At 39.7% G+C, this 22,828-nt stretch overlaps 2 pseudogenes; both read right to left on the bottom strand.

The window, feature by feature from the left end:
* Window positions 1-544: 544 nt before the first annotated feature.
* Window positions 545-1,231, bottom strand: LOC129065427 (developmental pluripotency-associated protein 3-like; annotated as a pseudogene).
* Window positions 1,232-10,282: 9,051 nt separating this feature from the next.
* LOC129065413 (ATP synthase subunit alpha, mitochondrial-like) lies at window positions 10,283-11,920 on the bottom strand (annotated as a pseudogene).
* Window positions 11,921-22,828: the final 10,908 nt, after the last annotated feature.

Genomic DNA, 22,828 nt, shown 5'->3' with positions numbered 1-22,828 from the left:
ACTGCTGCTATCTGGTGTTTTCTTTCCCTGTGTACACATTTATTTGCTACTAAAAATTGAGATAGCACATGAAAACATTTTCAATTCAAATTTTTTGAAAACCAGAGAATCTAGTTAATACACCCTGCACTAACCATGCTCAAGCCAAACCACCGAATGTTTTTTGTTTGTTTTTGTTTTTTACATTCCTTTTGCACAAGTTACTTGCTTCTAATTCTTGATGTTGGGTTTCATCTTACCAACATCAGGCTTCTAAAACACAAAGGTAACACTCAAGACCTACTAGCGTTTCCTTGGGTAAAATGAAAAAGGAACTGAAGTGTGTTGAAGTCATTCAGATGCAAACTACATAGATTCCCTATAAGTTACTGGCATCAAGGTAGACAAACAGATGCAAGACGTCACAGAACTTCTGTCATAGGTTATCAAAATGTTTGTCTACAGTCTAAACTAGCATAGAGTAGCTTTCCTAAGCTGCTGCATAGTAACCTTAAAGTTACCAGCAAGAAAAAAAGTGCAAGGATAAGGTTTATGGCTAAACCAACTACATGTCATAATTATTCTTCATGCTAATATTATCAGAAGGGTCTCCATGATATAGGCAGTAATGAAGCTACACCTAAATCTTCTGGATCTTGATTCAATCTCAAGTTTCCTGTCTTGCGTGTCTTTTTGAAGCAGAGACAGAATGTGGTATCTAATAACTTGTAACATCCTTTGCATCCTTTCTTTCCAAGCAGTCGCCAATGTCCTCATTCCATGCCTCCTCCTGTAGAGCATCCCTTGACTCAGCCCCAGTCCATGACTCTGTAATCTTTTTTCTGTTCTGCTGTTTGGGTGAACTTTAAAGTAGAAGGAAAGGGAATTTGGTACTAGGGTTGAGAGTCAAGTTACCAAGATTCTTTGCTAGTACTTATGAGACAGCTTGTCAGCTGAATATTCTTTTTTAAAAAATATATATATTTTATTTATTTTTAGAGAGAGGGGAATGGAGGGAGAAAGAGGGAGAGAAACATCTATGTGTAGTTACCTCTTGAATGCCACTACTGGGGACCTGGCCTGCAACACAGGCATGTGTCCTGATTGGGAATCAAATTGGCAACCCTTTGGTTTGTGGGCCGGCACTCAGTCCACTGAGCCACACCAGCCAGGGTTCAGCTGAATATTCTTCACAGGGCATCTGAGAAAACTCCGGGGTCCAGGTTGGGTTAAGCTTCTTTGGAGAGTCCATTGGATGTCTAGTCACAGCCTGAGGCTCCTCCTAGATTTCCCAAAAGGTTCAGTAGAAGATGATACTCAAAACCCTCAAATTGCTACAAAGTGGCCCAGAAAGAACCCTAAAACCGAGAAATAGCAAAATCCCAAATTCCAACAAAACATGAAAGAAAGAGCTAACCTTGCTATCTGGTGTTTTAAATGGCATTAAAATTTCAGAATATCAGCATACTCTGAAACTTAAGGGTACAAGATATTTTCTGTACTGCAGGATTTCTCATGTAATTGAAAGACATGTTTATACAACTTTAGTAATTTCTCTTTCTGGTGATTTAAACACTTTCTAAGGTAAGTAATTTGCTTATAACTACTGTGAGACCAAATATTTATGCTCAGTTGAATATTAATATCATTCAAAAGCAAATAATACTTAAAGTCAATGATATTGAAAATGTTCTAAACATCAAGATTTATATCTCTCCAAAACCATATATTTACAGGTAAATGTTCTTTTTCACTTTTAAGCAAATACTCAGGTTTAATTGTTTTAAAGTACCAGGACTTATTAGCCTCAGACAGATAAAAAATACTTAAGAATCTTGTTTCAATTTATATGTTATTTCAAGACAGATTTAACTGTTTTCTAAAGCTTTGCATTTTCAGCTGCCACCTACAAAGATTCTAAGCCTCATTTTTCTTTGATACTTGAAATAGGGGGAGCTAGAACACTTCATCATGTTTAATCTGTTGAACCTGCTGTGAGAGCAATAACAGAGGTGTTTTCTAAATGAACTGTGGTGATCCAGGATTTAGAATTTTTTGATCTAAACTTTATTCTACATAAAACAATATCAGAAATGCACATTTAATTGTATAAAATATAAAAACACTCTTACACCTTATTATCTAAGGTAATATATGCACCTTTTAAAAATTCAACATGTGTTCAAGTGAAGCATATTAGAAAAATTATAGGTTGACAGATTTTTTCCCCCTAGAATTAAGAGTATTTGAAGACTTTATTTATTTACTTATTTATTTTTAGAGGGGAAGGGAGGGAGAAAGGGAGAGAAATAGCTATGTGTAGGTGCCTCTCATGTGCCCCTAACTGGGGACCTGGCCCACAACCCAGGCACGTACCCTGACTGGGAATTGAACTGGTGACCCTTTGGTTCACAGGCCAGCACTCAATCCACTGAGCCACACCAGGCAGGGCAAGAATTAAGAATATTTGTGTGGGGTTTTGTTTGTTTACAAATATTCAGACTATAATGTTTAAATATAAAATAATAAATAGTAATGTTGCACTTGTTTACTAAAGATATACTTTATGTTGTTCCATGGATGCACACGTAGACACGACATACAGACAAATTCCAGCGTTGAGAATCCTGAAGCTGGTATTTTCGATCAGAAAGACTGTTGATCAGTCATTATAACCAAAACTTCCGACCAAGATGGTGGTGTAGGTAGATACACCTTGCCTCCTCGAACAACCAAAAGAAGGACAACAACAAATTTAAAAACAAAAAACAACCAGAACTGCCAGAAAATCAAACTATATGAAAGTCTGAGAACCAAGGAGTTAAAGAAGAAACATCCAGAGTGGTCGGAGGGGCAGAGATGGGCAGCCAGGGCAGAGAGGACACATGGCAAGGTGGCAGCTGGTGGACTGGGCAGGTGAGACGGTGGCTGGTGGACCAGGTGGTCCCATATTTGTGTGTGGATAAACTGGGAGGAACAACAGGGGAGCAACTCATACTGCGCAACCCAGGGTTCCAGCACAGGAAGAGAAAGCCTTAAAACCTCTGGCTCTAAAGACCTGTGGGGGTTGCAGGTGCAGTAGAAACTCCCAGCCTCATAGGAGAGTTCGTTGGAGAGACTCACAGGGATCTAGAATGTACACAAACTCACCCACCTGGGAATCAGCACCAAAAGGGCCCAATTTGCTTGTTGGTAGTAGGGGAGGTGACTGAAACCTGACTGAGAGATGAGAAAGTGGCATTGTTTCCTCTCTGTTCCCTCCCTGACATACAGCACTACTATGCAGCCACATGATTGTCCCACCCTGGCGAATACCTAAGGCTCCACCCCTTACAACTTAATAGGTGTGACGAGACAAAGAAATAGGACTCAAATGAAAGAACAGATCAAAACTCCAAAAAAAGAACTAAGTGATGAAGAGATAGCCAACCTAGCAGACACACAGTTCAAAACACTGGTAATTAGGATGCTCACAGAAATGGTTGAGGATGGTCGCAAAATAGAGGAACAAGTGAAGGCTATTCAAAGTGAAAAAAAGAAAAATACACAGGGAACCAACAGTGAAGGGAAGGAAACTGGGACTCAACAATTTGGAGCAGAAGGAAGAAATAAACATTTAACCAGAACAGAATGAAGAAACAAGAGTTCAAAGAAAGTGAGGAGAGGCTTAGGAACCTCCAGGACAACTTTAAACATTCCAACATCTGAATCATAGGGGTGCCAGAAGGAGAAGAGGAAGAGCAAGAAATTGAAAACTTATTTGAACAAATAAAGGAGAACTTCCCCAATTTGGCAAAAGTAATAGACTTCCAGAAAGTTCAGGAAGCTCAGTGAGTCCCAGAGAAGTTGGACCCAAGGAAGCACACACCATGGCACACCATAATTACATTACCCAAGGTTAAAGATAAGGAGAGAATCTTAAAAGCAGCAAGAGAAAGGGAGAGAGTTGCCTACAAATGAGTTCCCATCAGACTATCAGCTGATTTCTCAAAAGAAATATTACAGGCAAGAGGGGGCTGGAAATAAGTATTCAAAGTCATGAAAGGCAAGGACCTACACCCGAGATTACTCTCTCCAGCAAAACTATCATTTAGAATGGAAAGGCAGATAAAGTGCTTCCCAGATAAGGTAAAGTTAAGGGAGTTCATCATCACCAAGCCCTTATTCTATGAAATGTTAAAGGGACTTACCTATGAAAAAGAAGATCAAAAGTATGAACAGTAAAATGACAACAAACTGACAACTATCAACAACTGAACCTAAAACAAAAACAAAAACAAGCTAAGCAAACTACTAGAACAGGAACAGAATCACAGAACTGGACATCACAAGGAGGGTTATCAGTGGAGAGGGGAGAGGGGAGAATAGGGTCAAAGGTACAGGGAATAGGAAGCATAAATGGAAGGTACAAAGTAGACGGGGAAGTTGAGAATAGTACAGGAAATGGAGAAGCCAAATAACTGATATGTAAGACCCATGAACATGAAGTAAGGAGTGGGAATACTGGTGGGAGAGGGGTGCAGAGTGGAGGGGAATAAAGGGGAGAAAAAAATGGGGCAACTGTAATAGCATAATCAATAAAATACACTTTTAAAAAAAGATTGTTAACCTGTCATGAAGGTATAAAGTAATTTAGTAGTGAATGTTTTCTGTACCATTCATGTGTAATTATATTCTAAATTCCATTACACTGCATGAAAGTAAATGGACATTCCAGAGTATAAATGTGGTTATATGGTCTTAAACTAATTATTACTAAGACAATGATTTTTGAAAATCAGTGATGCATTTGTTTTAGAGTATAACTCATCATTTACAGTATATTTCAGGTGATGGCATCATAACAATAGAAGGTGAATTAAGTATCCCCAATACATTTATGTATTATTGAAGAATTAAGTCTTCTGTGGACATTTTATAAGAGCATTTTATATTTCAATAACATTTTTTTTCTCTTTTAAAAAAAGATCTTATCTCCAAACACAGTTATATTCTGAGGTACTGGGGCATTCGGGCTTCAACATGAATTTTGGGGGAGGCCACAATTCAGCCCATAACATTAAGCTTTGTGCACTAGAAACATTTGTTAAGAATGTGCTTGTTAAGAATGTTAAGAATCCTGTGCTCCATCCTAGATCCACTGATTCAGAATTTGCTTGTTGTGAGTCTTACGATACATCTGTTGTTTGACTTCAGAAACCCTTTGAACATTAGGACTTCACACTCTTCTCCTTACCAGAATATTTATGTCTGAAGGGAAGTCATGCTTCTCCTTTGCTCCTGTCAATCCTATGAGGGAATCTAATGAACAAACTGAAGTAATAAGCAAAACAGAGACAAACTCATAGATGGAGAACAGGGTGACAGCTATGGGGGGTTGGAGCTAGGTGGTGGAGGGATTGAGCAAAAAGGAAAAAGGACATGGACATGAACAACAGGGTGGTGATTGTGGGGGAGGGGGATATAAATGGTAATGGAAAAAATACAATAAAAATTTTAAAAAAGGGTAAGCTCAAATTTTATAAAAAGTTTTGCTATGGAGGGGGAGTGTGGTTGGCTGTGGGGAGCAATCCAAAGTGGTTTCTACATAACACTTTATTTGCTAGAATATTCTAATGATCAAAAGAATTATTGCAAATTTTCCAATTAGTATAGGTTTTCCCTGTACTTGACATTTATTACCTAGTTTATCATCTCTACATATAGTTGCCTCCTGGCCTCAGCATGTCAGAAGCTAAGCTATGCAACCCAAACTCCTATTAGGCATGAATTTTGATGTGACCATAGCTGTACTTTGCATTGCCGTCTGCCATGCTCCCTTTGCAGGCTGGTTTTCTCACTGACTTTTGAATATGTTGTACTCATTTGGAGTTTTAAGTTCATGCCTGTATTGCTGCCACTGTCTGCAATGTCCCTTGCCTCCATGTATCTCGGTCATCCTTCAAGAGTCAACGCAAGTTACACGTAGCTATCTTTGACCGGAGTTCCACCAAGTGCACGCTTTCAGTCTGTATCATCCACTGAGGCACTTAATGCCTTTCCAGGATTCCTCACATTGTTACTCCACAATTAATTGTAAACTCCTGGAGAGTATACTGTTCAGAGGTGTTCTTATCTTTCTTTGTAATCCCATCCCTTGCCCCCAGTGTCTGGTATTTTTTATGCTCATGGACACATGGTTGCTAGACTTAGCATGGTGATCACAGCACAAGGTATATAAATACCAAATCACTATGTTGTACACCTGAAACTAATGTAATATTGTATGTCAACTGTACTTTAATAAAAATTTGAAAAATGAGTAAATAGAGTTGAAAGAGGAGCCTTGTAACATTGGAGACACAAGAATCAGCTTTAGTGCAATCTAACTGCCACTTACTCTGGTCTCGGACAAAGGTCGGGGCACAGTGGACTAGAGACACCTGAAGAGAGACTGGGGAAGGAGGCTTTGGGGAGAGAACTGAGAGAGTAGCCAACGGGATCTCAGTGCTGACTTCTCCCCCATGTGGCAGCAGCATGAGAGGACCCAATAACCCTGCCCCCAGGAGGGACTCCTCCCCACCCTGAGCTGCCTAAGGTGGCCTGCTGAGTGCAGAGTGACTAGAGTAACACCTGAAAGAGAAGGCCAGAGACAGTAGATTCCTGGAAGTCTCAAAAAGACTGCCTAACGTCAGGCAGGGACGACATCTGACATCATCAGAGGCAGATCCAGAAAGTAAAAACAGCTGTCTCCTACCATAGAAGTTCACACCACAAGTCAGGAAATCAAGACAAATCAATTTAAGAAGGAGAAGCAAAAAAGGAGCATCTCACAAATAATGGGAAGACAAAGAGATACCCCCCACTTGAAAGGAAAGGAGGAATCCCCAGAAAGAGAACTAAATGAAATAGAGACACATAAACTATCAGATATTGAATTCAAAACAACAGTTCTAAGGAAGCTCAATGAGCTCAGTGAGCTCAAAGAGAATTACAAAAAGCTACACGGAAACTCCAAGGAACTTACTGCAAACTGTATCAGCATGAAAAAGGACATAGAAACTACCAATAAGAGACAAGAGGAAATGAAGAATACAATTTCTGAATTGAAGAACATAGTAGAAGGAATCAAAAGCAGGCTAGATGAATCCAAGGATTGAATCAGTGAGCTGGAGGATAAGGTAGAAAAAAGCTCCAGAAAGAGTGAGAAAATGAAAAAAGACTCAAAAAGAATGAAGAGGTGTTAAGGGAAATGCAGGACAACCTGAAACGTAATAATATCCATATAATAGGGATACCAGAAGGAGAAGAGGATGAGGAAGGGATGGTGAACCTGTTTGAAAAAGTAATGATGGAAAACTTCCCCAATGGGAGGAGAGAAAAAGTCACACAAGTCCAGGAAGCATAGAGGGTCTCATTCAAGAGGGACTCAAGGAGGTCCACTCCAAGACACATCATCATTAAAATGTCAACTATCAAAGACAGAGAACCCTAAAGCAAACAAGGGAGAAGGAGGTAGTAACATATAAGGGAGCCCCAATACAGCTAGCAGCTGACTTCTCAACAGAAACACTGCAAGCCAGAAGGGAATGGCAAGAAATATTTCAAGTCATGAAAAGCAGAGGCCTGCAACCAAGACTGCTCTACCTAGCAAGGCTCTCAATTAAAATGGAAGGCGAAATAAGGAATTTCCCAGACAAAAGAAGGCTGAAAGACTACACCTCCACCAAACCAGCACTGCAAAATACGCTAAAGGGACTGCTTTAAGATGAAGAAAAAGAGCCTATGAATACCCCGTTCCTTTCACAGATGCCAATACTCGATATTACCAATATTTTTTAATATGTACTAATCTGATTGTGACAATGATGTGTTATTTTAATTGTTCCTTTTTTATTTGTTGACCCTAAACCTGTTTTTGTTTATTTCTTGCCTATTTCCATTATTTTTAAAAAGCTTTAAATGACTTTTAGTATTCTGTATTCATTTTTTGATTAAATGTTTGTAGAATTCTTTCCCTAAAAAAAACAAAAAACAAACAAACAAAAAAAAAACACCCCACAAACCATTAACCATTTTTTAGATGTGTGGCAAATACCTTCTTATTCTATTACTTGTCCTTTAACTTTTTAAAAAATATGCATATTACTGTACAGTCTTAAATGTTTAATATAGTCATATTGTCAACATTTTACTTTATAGCTTCTGGGTTTGAATGTTTTACTTCAGGATAAGAAAAACATTAGTTTGTAATTTCTCCTAAAACTCCTAAGATTTTACATGTTGATTTTTAACTCACCTGAATATTTCTTGATAATGTGTGAAATAGGGCTCTATATTTGTTTTATTTCAAGTAATAATGGTCCATGCACCTTATTTGTTGAATAAGCCTTATTTTACCCATTGATTTGAAATATCAACTTAATCATATATTACATTGTTAGACAGATATATACATCTGTCTCTAGGATGCTCACTATATTTCATTGATCTACTTGATTATTTCTGTACAGGTGTCATATTGTTTTGACTGCTGAGACTTTATAATGGTATTAATTTTTTTAATATTCCATAATTAACTTTGACATTTAAAAAATAAATAAAATCCATCTGCATTTAAGAAAGAAAAAAGAAAAAAAAGAAAAGAAAGAAAGAAAAAGAAATTAAGAAAGGAAAAGAAAGAAGAGAGAGATTGAACTTCTACCTTTTGCGACAACATGGAAGGAACTGGAGAATATTAAGCCAAGTGAAATAAGCCAGTTAATGAAAGACAAATACCATATGCTCTCACGTATATGTGGACTCTATTCAACAAAATAAACTAACAAACAAAATAAACCACAGAAATAAAGGCATGGAAACATGGAGCAGACTGAAAGTTACCAGAGGGGATGGGGAAAGAGGACAATGGTGGAAAGAAGAGGAAGGGGCTAGACAAAGAACATGTATGAATGACCCATGGACATGGACAACAGAGTGGGAATTGACTGTGGGAGCAGGGGTGGGGGTGGGATGGGTGGAGGGGGGTAAAGGGGGAGAAATTGAGACAACTGTAATAGAATAAACATGATTTATAGATTAAAAATAAATAAACAAAATAAGACAGAAAAAAATGAGCAAATAAATGGAAGAGTAAGAAAGCACCATGAAATCTTTAAAATGAATAATAAGAGAAACTAACATTTATTGAATACTTACTCTGTGCCAGATTTTTGCTAAGGGCCATACATAGATTTTCATCTAAATCTCTTTTTCAGAGGGATCAGGATTTATTTCTCTTCCAAATATAATAATAAATCTAGGTGGGATAGATTGGTTTCATATCTCTCTCTACCTCTATCTCTTATCTATCTATACATCTACCTCCTTCTCTCTCTTATCTCTATTGCATCTATTTCTATATCTATTCAGGGTTTGGCCATTATATATTATTTACCACAAGGGTGGAGAAGTTGACAAGAAGCTATTTTACATTAGATACTTTCCTGCCACCCCCCTCCACATAGCCTAACCATTTCCCTATCATATCTAAAAAAGGATACACAGTTGATTCCCAGTTTGGAGGCATAAATTTAGGCAGGGCCAGTGCTCCAACTCATAAACCCTTGGAATAGCATAAGAGATTAAAAACTCAACATGGTGTGCCAGGGTTGGATGGTCAGAGTCTGGTAGTTCAAACAAACACTCTGCTTTTGTCTCACGGGCTTAGTGGGCAGGGTAAAGAAAACATACGTGGAAGAGAAGTAGGGAGGAGAATGAGAAGTCAACCTGTGCAGGTGGAGAGCTGAGGAAGGGGGGTGTAGACATGAACAGGAACATTTTACACCACTAAATTCACTTGGGAAACTGCAAGTGATCCTTTGCAACTGTCCTTGAGGAAGGAAGGCCAAATGGATAATGGGAGATTCCTCAGGAAGGACAAGGGGGAACAGGTGGCTGGGGTGGGGGAATCATTAAGTTCCCTTTTTAGCATGGAGAGAAAGCCAGTGTGCCAGCTCTGCCAGTGATCCTGCAATGATCCGTACAATTTTTTTTTTTTTTTTTGCAGCTTATAAACCACTTGTGTGCCCCGCCCCAACCTAGTTCTTCCTTATGCTTCCTAGCTCTTGGTGTGGATGCTAGTCTCTGGCCTGGGGAGATGGACAGCCAAGTGGCCTGAAGCCCTGCCTCTTCTTTTTTTTTTTCACCAAGAAATATGGAACCTTTATTTTTAAGGTGATTTATGTACATCTGGATATTAGAGTAATCCTTTTACAAATGGAACTCATTACTAGAAGAAACAATGACAAAACCAAACTGGTATTTTATATGAATTTATGGGAGTTTAAGCTTCTAATCCAGCCAAGAAGTTTGTTACAATCTTTTTCAGCTTTGCACCTGACTATTCTGATATCTTTCTATCAGCCCTGATATTGCCCAACAGGGCTTGGTATTGGCTGACAACATGAGATAAGAAAGCATTTTCAAACTTTGTGATCTTGCTGGGCTCCAGTTTCTCAAGATAGCCCCATACACCAGCATAAATAACAGCCACCCATTCTTCAATAGCCATGAGAGAGTACTGTCTTTGCTTCAGCAACTCAGTCAGATGCATACCACATCTCAAGAGTTGTTGAGTGGCAACATCAAGATCAGGACTGAACTGAGCAAAAGCAGCAATCTCACAATACTGAGCCAGTTCCCGCTTCACGGTACCTATCACTTGCTTCATGGCCCTAGTTTGGGCAGAAGATCCAACACAGGACACAGACAAACCAACATTGATTGCAGGATGAGACCTTTTTAGAACAATTCTGTTTCTAAGAGGATCTGTCCATCAGTGACGGAAATTACATTTGTTGGAATGTAAGCAGACACATCACCAGCTTGTGTCTCTATGGCTGGTAAAGCAGTCAAGGAGCTACCACCAAAAGAATTACTTGTTTTGGATGTTTCCTCTAGCAGATGAGTTTATAGGTAAAACTCATCACCAGGATAGGCCTCATGACCAGGGGTTCAATACAGTAGCAAAGACACCTGATGATAAGCAACAACGTTTTTGGATAAGTCATCATAGATGATCAAAGCATGTTTGCCATTATACCTAAAATATTCTCTCATAGAAGAGCCAGAATAAAGAGCCAGGTATTAAGTAGGGCAGCCTCAGAAGCAGTAGCTGAAACCACAGTGGTGTACTTCATGGCATCTTCATCTGTAAGTCTCTTCACCAGCTGGACAACAGTGGCTCTCTTCTCACCAATAGCAACATAGATACAGTATAGCTTCTTCTTTTCATGAGACTGATCACTGAAACATTTCTGGTTAATGATTGTGTCAATAGCAATTGATGTTTTGCCAGTCTGCCAGTCTCCAATAATCAGCTCACACTGACTGTGACCAATAGGCACCAAGTTATTTGCAGCCTTAATGCCACTCTGCATTGGTTCCTGCATAGAGTTTCAAGGAATGATCCCAGGGGCTTTTAGACAAACTTACCTACAGGTCTTGGAACCAATTGGACCCTTTCCATCAATGGCATTACCAAGGGCAACTACTACATGACCCAACAGCTCCTCACCACAGTGGCTCACTCCTGTTCTCATTAAAGTATCTCCTTCCTTAGTTTATAATTTCCAAACACAACAACAACATTGCTGCATTCTGAGTTCAGAGACATACCCCTTTAGCCTGGAGAAAACTCTAGCATTTATTCTGCTTGAACATTCCTCAGTCCATGTACTTGGGCAATATCATCACCAGTACTTAAGACATGGCCTATCTCTTCAAGGTCAACAGAGGTATCAGCTCCAAGAATACGCTCTTCAAGAATAGAGGACATCTCGGCAGTGCCAGTCTTCTGAAGACAAGTTTTAGAGACATGGAGATTCCTGGCAGCAATAAAGGATGATCCCAAAGCATTTTTGGAGACTGGCCTGGCCCACTGAGGGAGGGTGTAGGCCATGGCTAGGGAGATGCACACGGACAGTATTTCTGCAGCTTTTCAAGGGTTCCTCTGCAGCCGCAGCCTCCAGACTGACTGGCGAGCCCTGTGTCTTCTTTTATGTCTCTGGCATTGCTGGTGGAGGTAGCCTGTGCCTGGGTCTCCTGGCTTTTGGGATGAGGATGGTGGAGGTGGCCTTCCCTTCCTGGAAGATTGTTCAATACTGCCAGCCTGACCTTCTCCTTCTCCTAGTTCCCTACATGAGTGAGGTAGGAGACACAACATCTTCAACCTCTTTCTGGTTTCCCTTGAAGTATAGACCTCTATTTGGAGGGACCCTATAAAGGAATTATTTATCCTTCTCCTCCTTTTCTTCATCTTTCTTCTCTTTTTTCATTTCTCTCTCTGTTTCCTCTTTATTTTCCTCATTTCTTCTTCTGAGTTTCTTGGGGGCTCTCTCTTGGACTCAAGGAAGGGAGGTGCTGGTTCAATGGCACTTCTGGTGGCCTGGGCTGCCTCATCTGTCCTATACAGGGTGAGGAGATTTCACTTTGCCTGTGGATTTTAAATATTTGTTGCTTTTATTTTTTTAAATTTTTCAGTTACACTTTACAGTCACTATTATTTTGTATTAGTTTCAGGTGTATAGCATTGTGCTTAGACAATTGTATACTTTACAAAGTGGTTCCCCTGATATTTCAAGTACCCACCTGGTACCAAACATTTTTATCATAATATGATTGACTATATTCCCTATGCTGTAATTTACATCCATGTGACTATTCTGTAACTACCAATGTGTACTTCTTAATTCCTTTCACCTTTTTCACCCAGCCCCCCAAATCCTGTCCCCTCTGGTAACCATCAGACTGTTCTATCTTTGAGTCTGTTTCTATTTTGTTCATTTATATTGTTTAGATTCCACACATAAGTGAAGTCATATGGTATTTGTCTTTCTCTGACTTATTTCACTGAGCATCATACCCTCTATGTCCATCCATGCTGTCACCAAAGGTAAGATTCCATTATTTTTTAAGGCTGGGTAGTATTCCATTTTGTAAATGTACCAATATTTTATTTTTTTTAAAATGCTCACTTGAGGATACGTTTATTGATTTTAGAGAGAGAGGAAGGGTAAGAGAAAAAAAAATCATCAGTTGCCTCCCATATGCATCCTGACAGGGGATTGAACCCATCACCTAGGTGTTTGCCCTGACCAGGGATAGAACCTGAAAACATTTTGGTGTACAGATGAAGCTCTGGCCAACTGAGCCACCTGGCCAGGGCTGATCAATACTCTTTTATCAACTCATCTGTTGATGGACGCTTGGACTTCTTCCATACCTTGACTATTATAAACAATGTTTCAATGAATGTGTGGGTGCATATATTCTCTGCAATTGGTGTTTTGGGTTTCTTCAGATAAATACCCAGAAGTGGAATCACTGGGTCATAACACAATCCCATTTTTAATTTTTTCAAGATTATTTACATTGTTTTCCACCAACAATGAACAAGGGTCTTCTTTACTCCATATCCTCATCAGCACTTGTTTGTTGATTTATTGATAGCCATTCTTTTTTTGTGTACTTGCTTCATTCATTCATTCATTCATTCATTTTATTGGCATGCTGCTTTTACTTTTTTTTCTTATTGTTCAAATACATTTGTCTCCATTTTCCCACCACTGCCTTCCCCTGCCCCACCAACCTCCACCTCCCTCCCTCAATTCCTCCCAACCTTGGATCCATACATCTGTCCTTCATACATGTTCCTTGATTTGACCCTTCCCCTTCATTTACCCGCAGTACCCCTCCCTCCTTCCCTCTCATTTCTGTTGGTTTGTTTTTTCTTTCAATGTTGCTGGTTATATTTTTCTTGCTTGTTTGTTTTGTTGATTAGGTTCCACTTATGGGTGAGGTCACATGGTATTTGTCTTTCACCCCCTGGCTTATTTCACTTAGTGTAACGTTCTCCAGGTCCATCCATGCTGTCGCGAACGGTAGTAGCTCTTTCCTTCTCTCTGCTGCGTAGTATTCCATTGTGTAAATGTTCCATAGTTTTTTGATCCACTCATTTACTGATGGGCACTTAGGTTGCTTCCAGCATTTGCATACTGGGAGCTGTGCTGCTGTGAACATTGGGGTGCATAGGTTTTTTTGAATTGGTGTTTTGGGATTCTTAGGGTATGATCCCAGCAGGGGAATCGCTGAGTCAAAAGGCAGTTCAATTTTTACCTTTTTGAGGACATTCCAAACTGTTTCCCACACTGGCTGCACCAGTCTGCATTCCCACCAACAGTGTACTAGGGTTCCCTTTTTGCCACAATCTCGCCAGCACTTGTTTGTTGATTTGTTTATGATGGCCATTCTGACTGGTATGAAGCGGTATCTCATTGCGGTTTTAATTTGTATTTCTCTGATGGCTAGTGATGCTGAGCACCCTTTCATATGTTCCTGGGTCCTTTGTATGCCCTCCTTGGAGAAGTGTCTGTTCAGGTCCTTTACCCATTTTTTAATTGGATTGTTTGTCTTCCTGGAGTGGAGTCATGTGAGTTCTTTATATATTTTGGAGATCAAACCCCTGTCCGAGGCATCATTGGCAAATATATTTTCCCATGTAATTGTTTCCCTTTTCATTTTGCTGTTGTTTTCTTTAGCCATCCAGAAGCTTCTTATTTTGATGAAGTCTCATTTGTGTATTCTTTCCTTTATGTCCCTTGCTCTAGGGGACATATCGGTGAAAATATTGCTGTGTGGGATATCTGAGAGTTTCCTGCCTATGTTCTCCTCTAGACTTTTATGGTGTTGCAACTTATATTTAAGTATTTTATCCATCTGGAGTTTAGCTTTGTGTATGGTGTAAGTTGGTGGTCAAATTTCAATTTTTTGTCATCTGCAAACAATGATAGCTTTACTACCTCCTTCCCAATTTGGATGCCTTTTATTTTTTTCTTGTCTGATTGCTGTAGCTAAGAATTCTAGTACTATGTTGAATAAGAGCGATGAGAGTGGACATCCCTGTCTTGTTTGTCATCTTAAGGGAAGCCCTTTTAATTTTTTTCCCATTTTGAATGATGTTAGCTGTGGTTTTATCATATATGGCCTTTATTATGTTGATCTATGTTCCCCCTTTTTCCATTTGCTGAGAGTTTTTTTTTATCATACTTTGTGCTAGATTTTGTCAAATGCTTTTTCTGCACCTGTTGATATGATTGTATGATTTTTATCTTTCATTTTTTTAATGTGGTATATCACGTTAATTGACTTTTGGTTATTGTACCAAACTTGCATCCCAGCAATAAATCCCACTTGATCATGGTGTATGATCTTTTTATTGTATTGTTGAATTCAGCTTGCTGATATTTTATTGAGGATTTTTTTTTTGCATCTATCTTCAAAACAGGGATATGGGCCTATAATTTTCTTTCTTTGTCGTGTCTTTACCTGGTTCGGGAATTAGGATGATGATGGTCTCATAAAATGATCTTGAGAGTCTTTCCTTTTCTTGTATTTTTTGGAATAGTTTGAGCAGGAGAGGTGTTCTTCAAATCTTTATTGCTCTTCAAGTGACCATTCTCCTGTCCTTTGGCCCTGATGGTGGAGTGAAGTATAAGTGGTGATGGGGTAGAGTAAGTGTTCACATTCTCTTAGGAAGCCTAAGATCTCCGGATGCTTATAGTGGGGTTCCTAGAGGGTTATCCAGAACTTTCTCAGACCCATGCCCCTGGAGGGAGTCTGGTGCTGGTGGAGTGACAGGACTGCATTCCTGAGGAGTAGAGTGTTAGGGAAGGAGCTGTACCAGAATCTCTTATTTAATTCTTACAACTCTATAAGATAGATAACTATTGTTATATCTTGTTTAAGGGTCATGAAACTGAGTCTCAGAGGAGTTAAGTAACTTGTTCAGGGTTACACAGCTAATAAGTGGGGAGGGATGTCAAATTAAAATCTATGTTTATCTCCAGAGCCTGTGTTCTTTCTTAACCAGGATAGGTTAGGCTAATTTGATTGCAAATCAGTAAGCTACTTGAATGCTGGTACTGGCAAATATGACATTTCTTGCTACTGACTGTAGCTATAAGAAGGTTTTAAAGGGATTAACTTATTAAGAAGTATTATCGCCCTTTTTGAATTGTGAGTGATTGGACCACCTACTGTTCAGATGGTGTGGCAGACAGAACTAAAACACCTGAAAGGAATCAAATAAATTGCTAATTGGACAACAAGTTCAAGTCACTTTGTCATGCTCAGCAGAGCCATAGGAAGTGCTGAAGAAAGGAAGTACAACTAGTACCGAATGGAAGAAAAACACACATTGAAGCAGAATTCCTCCATTTGCCAACCTTCTTACCAAAGGGTTTCCTGGTGAATCTCATCTGTACTTCATTTCTTTGCTTGCATGAACCAGGAGTTTAGAATTCAGGCATCTGACTTTCAGGAGGTTCCTGCAGCTCCCACTGAAAGGTGTCAGCCAGAGCTCTCCTGTGACTGCAGTAATTACCAAGTCATTATTGAAATGGGCTTTGGAAGAAAACTTGTTTAAAGGGTTATATCCTGGGAATTTTTATTCCTACAATGTTATTAAAACCCAGTTGCTCTTTTCTCAGTTAGGCAAATGTTAGCAGAAATGAAATATAAACAGAGATTAATTTCTTTTCTCTGCTTTTGATTTGCTTTAAGGACAAGTTATACTTTGTACCTTTTAAAGCTCTGTTTTTAAAAAGCTAACATATATGTTTTTCTTTTGAGATTGACAATGAGCTTTAAAACTCGTGTTTCCAGATGAGAGCTTTGATGTGTCCAGCCTCTTTTGGTTTATGCAAATGATATATCCTTGGATATGTCTTTTTTGGGCAGCAAATAGCCACCAAATAGCTATAAAGGATGATGCAAAAGCTTCCATTGGTGGATCTCTAATTATTTAACCATTTTTCTCCATTTTCCCATTCCTGCCTCCAACCAGCTTGTACTGATGACTGCTTCTCCATTGTAGTGTGCCCACCACTCTTCTCCCTCTCTCTTTCAAGAACTTTACCTCCATCAGAATGTCCTCCTTCTGGGTCTTCTACTCTATTTCCTGGCTTCGTCCTGGCATTCTTCTTTTCTTTCCTTATGTCCTGGAACTGACTCCTCCTTACTGTTTCTCCTGGTCTGACCCTCACATGCTTTGGTTTCAGCCTTGCTATACCCTTCACTGTGCCAGAGGCAACAATAAATATTTGTTGAATCAACGAATATGTAAGTGAATGGATTTAAGTGCTTCTGATAATCAAACACATCAGACCCTTTGTTTTATTAATTATAAATTATTTTAGTATGAAAAATTTCAAATATACATAAAAGTAGAGAGTGTAGTATAAAGAACCCAAAGTAGCCATCACCCACCTTCAATACTTATCAACATATAGCCACTTTTCTTTCACTTTTAGCCCCTCTACCTCTTGTCAGGCCCTTTAACTGAATGAAGTTCAGACAAGCAAGTGCATGATGGGAACATTTAATGAAAGAGCCACTGTAGGTATCTGTTCTTCATCTGAATTCATTTAGAACTCCTGCTCACCCCCTCTGAGACTCTTTGCTGTTAAGTTTCCTGGTTTCTTGTTTGGCTTCTGTTTTTTCACTTCTACCAGGGGTTTGTAATATGGGTGTACAAGGTGTCCATAGAAAAATACATCAATTAGCCCTGGCTGGTGTGGCTCAGTGGATTGAGTGCCAGCCTGCGAACCAAAGGTTCACCGGTTCGATTCCCAGTGTAGGGCACATGCCTAGATTACAGGCCAGGTTCCCAGTAGGGGGCGCATGAGAGGCAGCCACACATTGATGTTTCTTTCCCTCTTCCTCCCTCCATTCCCTTCTTTGTAAAGAAATAAATCTTTTAAAAATATATACGTCAATTATATCTCAAGTAAAAAAAAATAAAGGGGTCAATAAATTTGTATGGGAAAAATACAGTTTTGTTTTCACTAGCTTCTAACTGAAACTGAACATTTTCTATCATGAATGTAAGCACTAAACCACAGTAGTAGCCACAGTACCTGCAACACTGAAACCAGTAGAAATTCTTTTATATCAAATAACAGAAGTTGTAGAGATTTCAAAATACTTCTTATGCTCATCACTGCTTTGAAATCATGGTAGTTACTATACCCACAACTAGATCTTGTTATTTAATGTGTTAATAAAGAAACATATATAACTAAATCATATATTTGGTTTCCTTTGTAATCATTTGTGTTTTATTTTTGCATATTTAAAATATTGTTATGAAATGAAATCCGTATTTCACCAAACTGTCAAAATCGTCCGTGGCTCAGAAATGATCAAGAAACCCAGGTCTGGGCACTTTCATTAATAACATATTTGAACTCCTTATCCTAAATTTGACTTGCTGTCTTCCTCCCTGCCACCATTCTCCCTCCCCTTACCCCTATACTGTTGCTTGTTTTGTGGCTAATACACAGCAAGGAAGCACCTCTCTTCCAAATCGTGCCTGTAGGGTAATTGCCCAGAGCCTGATTCTTTACTTAGGCCTGAGAAACCTTTGCTGTCAACCTGAGAAAGTGGATTCAGCCAGTTACCATTTACTAGCGATAGTTGGGCCTGATGGATGACCTTAATACTTCTTAGTTCTCTACTGCTCAGGTAATTCTTATAATTCAGTTGGCTTCACATTATAATCTATTTGAGTCCCTGACTATTGAGTAAATATTTAATCCCTGACTGTTCTGGGGTTTTGGCAAGCATCCCAGCCCTTAAAATTACAAAAGAAGAAGCAGGTGTCCTGTGCCCCTCCACACTTTCTTTTATCAATGTTTTCCTCACCCCAACTTTTCTATACATTCTCTGCCTCCTTCCCCTTCACACTCAAATACAGATTCACTCCTTCTGGGTTCAGGTGTCTGCTAGGTGGCAACAGAATCTGATGGCCTTTGTGCTGAATTTATAAGCATGAACTGTAGGAGCATTGCTCAGGTTGAAAGGGACGGCCATTCCAGTTGTGTAATAAGTCCCTTATGCCAGAGGTTTTGTCTCACTCTTTGCCTCAGCTCCACCTAGCTGTCCCAATTTTCTCTACCTGTTACCACCCTTAGCCTTTAGGACACTGACCTGACCTGGACACCTCACACATGCTCTTTGTTGCTGTGGAGGTGGGGCTTCTATAGCAGGTACCAACACCCCAGGAACAAGCTTCATATAATGTGTAATTTCCAGTATCCAATATTCAATTGTCAGGGAACAGGCAATTGATCTGTCTTCCATTTCTAAAGTCACTGTGGCTACAATGAAGTGTCCTTTAAGTTCTTTTATTGTGACTGAGGGATGCTGCTATTTTTATAATTTGCAGAGGAGAAATGATTGACATACTCTGATTCTTCCCTTCTCTGGCTAACAGCTCCTGCCAGTTTCCTAGGTAACTTCTCTTCTTAAAAAGGATGTTCTTAAAAGAATCTAATAATTGTGGTTTATAATGTCAAAATAACTTAAACTTTCAGTTCTTTTCAGGACTTCAAATGCAAAATCAAGCATGAGGATGCAATAAAAATCTGGGGCAGGTAGCTCAGGATTAACCTAGGCCCTTCCTGACTCACTTCATGTGTTAGCTCCTGCATCTCTCCAATTTTTGCTTTTATATCTTGGTTCTACATTTCTGCTAACCACTCAGACTTGGTGATCTATGTTTTGGGCTGTATACCAACTTGCATCATGTCTTCCTCAGGACTCTGCATTTGGAATGAGCTCCTTGGCTCCATGCATTATTACCCTGGGCGACAAACACTTTGGCTTCACCCACTGTCCTTGGAACAGCCTCATCTTCTACCCCTGCCTAATACAAATGCTGAGATTATTCACTTTCCAGGTGTACACAGTCATGGATTATGCATCTTCCCTGTAGTTCAGCAAAGGAGCATCTGATGAAAATAGGACAACAGTTGAACCAGCACACTAAATTACTACCATCCTTGTGCAAAACCAAGATTAAAGTTGCTGCACTGTTCTCAGGCCCCCCTGAGAATGTCCTTGAGCTGCTTTTCCTTCTTTTACGGCTTCTCAATTCAAATATAAACATTAATGCAGATAAAACAATTTATTTTTTCCTACTATGGTAAAATATATATGATATAAAATTTGCCATTTTAACCATTTTAAGTGTACAGTTCAGTGGCATTAATTACATTAACAATATTGTACAACTGTCACCTCTATTTCTAAAATGTTTTTTTTCCACCACAAACAGAAGCTCTATACTCTTTAAGCAGTAACTCCCCATTATTCCCTCCCTTCCACCCCTGGACCATGGTAACCTCTAATCTATTTTCTGTCTCTATTAATTTGTCCATTTGAGACCTTTCATGTAAGTGGAATCATAAAAATTTGTTCTTTGTGCCTGGATTGCTTCACTCAACATATTTTTAAGCTTGGTTTTGTTGTAGCATATATCAGTATTTAATTCTTTTTTATGGCTGAATAATATTCCATTGTGTAGATATACATATTTTTTTATCCATTTATCTGTTGACGGACACGGGTTGTTTCCAGCTATTGTGAATAATGTTGATATAATACTGATGAGGGGGTTCAGAGTAGGACTCCCCAAGATGTACCATTTTGGCATGAGGATCACTTTGCTCTGAAGGCAACTGAGACACTGCAGGTCCATGAGAAACTTTCCTCTCTCCCTTAAAGAATTTAAATTAGGGCCCTTGCCCATAATGAGTTATCAATAATGACATTTTTGACATATCACTACGGCAGGGCAAACATCTAATTACTGAATACCTGTTCTTCTTAATGTCCTGGGAATGACTCCCCTCCCCCCTGAATCCCAAGAAGGCCTACCTCATCCTTAGCTCAAAACATCATATATACTTCATTTTCCCTTTCTGTCTCTGAACCCCTCGTGTGTGAGAGTTCTATGACTCTTTCATGTATGTGAGGTTCCCATACATATGTATTTAATTAATTTGATCATTTTTCTCTTGTTAATTTGTCTTATGTCTATTTGATATTAGAACCTAGGGGAGTAGAGGAAAGTTTCTTCCTCTCTCACACTGGTATACAAATATTTGTTTGAGTCCCTACTTTCAGGTTTTTTGGGGGGTGCATATACTCAAAAGTGGAGTTGATGGACCATATAGTTGCTCTATGTTTAACTTTTTGAGGAACTGCCAAATTATTTCCACAGTAATGGTATAATTTTACATTCCCTTCAGTAATGAATGAGGATTCCAAATTCTCTACTTTCTCACTAGCTTGTTATTTTTTTGTTTTAAAAATTATTATAGCCATTCTAGGAGGAGGGAAGTGGTATTTCTTTATGATTTTGGTTTATATTTCCCTAAGCTACTGATGTGGGCCACCTTTTCATGTGCTTATTCTCTGTTTGCATGTCTTCTTTGATAAAATGTCTACTCAAGTCTTTTGCCCATATAAAAATTGGATTGTCTTTTTGTTGTTGACTTGTAAGAGTTCTTTATATGTTTTGGATGTTAAACCCTTATCAGGTATGTGATTTACAAGTATTTTCTCCTATTCTGTAGGTTGTCTTCACTTTTTTTTATACTGTCCCTGATGCACAAAGGTTTTACATTTCAATGGAATGCAATTAAATAGTTTTTTTGTTGCCTGTGCTTTTGGTGTCATAATTAAGAAACTAAAAATTGAATCAAGAATGCGGAGGAGTGAGTGGAAGTCACACTGACCTCCTCCGAGGACCAACCTGGAATTACAACTACGTTGTGGAGACATTACCTGAAACAAACAACTGAACAATAGTACGAGAGGAGCCTTATAACTTCGGAGACGAAAGAATCAGCTTTAGCGCAATCTAACTGGAAATGTGTGCAGTACAGACCTGAGAAGGCGGGCAGGGAGCCTGCGGGCAGGGCACCAACGGCAGCAGCACCAGAAGGATATTGAAACGGCCAGTGGGATCCCTCTGAGAAGAGCAGTGTCTAAACCAAAAGTGGGGATCTCTAGCCCACAACACCAGAGCCCAAAAAATACACAGAAAACAGCCAGCTGTGAAAAGCGGCAGGGATGCTCTCTGCCAGAGACAGGCAGCTGGAGACCCAAAGAACCGTTTAAAGGGTCAATGCAAAATTTTTATTTGCAGCCACTCTCCCTGGTCTCCGGCAAAGGCAGGGGCACAGTGGGCTAGAGACGCCTGAGGAGAGACTGGGGATGGAGGCTTTGGGGAGAGAACTGAGAGGGTAGCTGGCGGGATCTCGGTGCTGACTCATCCCCCATGCGGCAGCAGCCATTTTGCTCAGGAAGAGATGACTCCCCCTGAGCAGCACCAGCGTCAAAGGAACCAATAGTCCCATCCCCAGGTAGGATTCCACCCTACCCTGTGCTAAGCTATCTGCTGAGTGCAGAGTGGCAGCCACAGACAGTAGATCCCTGGCTAAAGGGGGTACAGAGAGGTCTGGTGACACATGAGGAGACTGGGGGCGGAGGCTTTGGGGAGAGAACTGGGAGAGTAGCCGGAGGGATCCCAGTGCGGACTCCTCACCCATACTGCAACAGCGTGAAAGGACCCAATAACCCTGCCCCCAGGGGGGACTCCTCCCTGCCCTGAGCTGTCTAAGGCGGCCTGCTGAGTGCAGGGAGAATAGATTAACAGCTGAAGGAGACAGCCACAGACAGTAGATTCCTGGAAGTCTCGACACAGACTGCCTAAGGTCAGACAGGGTCAACATCTGACATCATCAGAGGCAGATCTAGAAAGTAAAAACGGCGGTCTCCGACCATAGAAGTTCACACCACAAAGTCAGGAAATCAAGACAGATCAATTTAAGAAGCAGAAGCAAAAGAGAAGAGTCTCACAAATAACGGGAAGACAAAGAAATACACCTCACTTGAAGGGAAAGGAGGAGTCCCCACAAAGAGAACTAAATGAAATAGAGGCAAATAAACTATCAGACACTGAGTTCCAAACAATGGTTCT

Source organism: Pteronotus mesoamericanus, unplaced genomic scaffold (assembly GCF_021234165.1).
Source record: "Pteronotus mesoamericanus isolate MK-2021 breed Mesoamerican mustached bat unplaced genomic scaffold, CSHL_Meso_final contig_178, whole genome shotgun sequence".
Classification (NCBI taxonomy): domain Eukaryota; kingdom Metazoa; phylum Chordata; class Mammalia; order Chiroptera; family Mormoopidae; genus Pteronotus; species Pteronotus mesoamericanus.
This window is presented reverse-complemented; position numbering and strand designations above follow the sequence as displayed.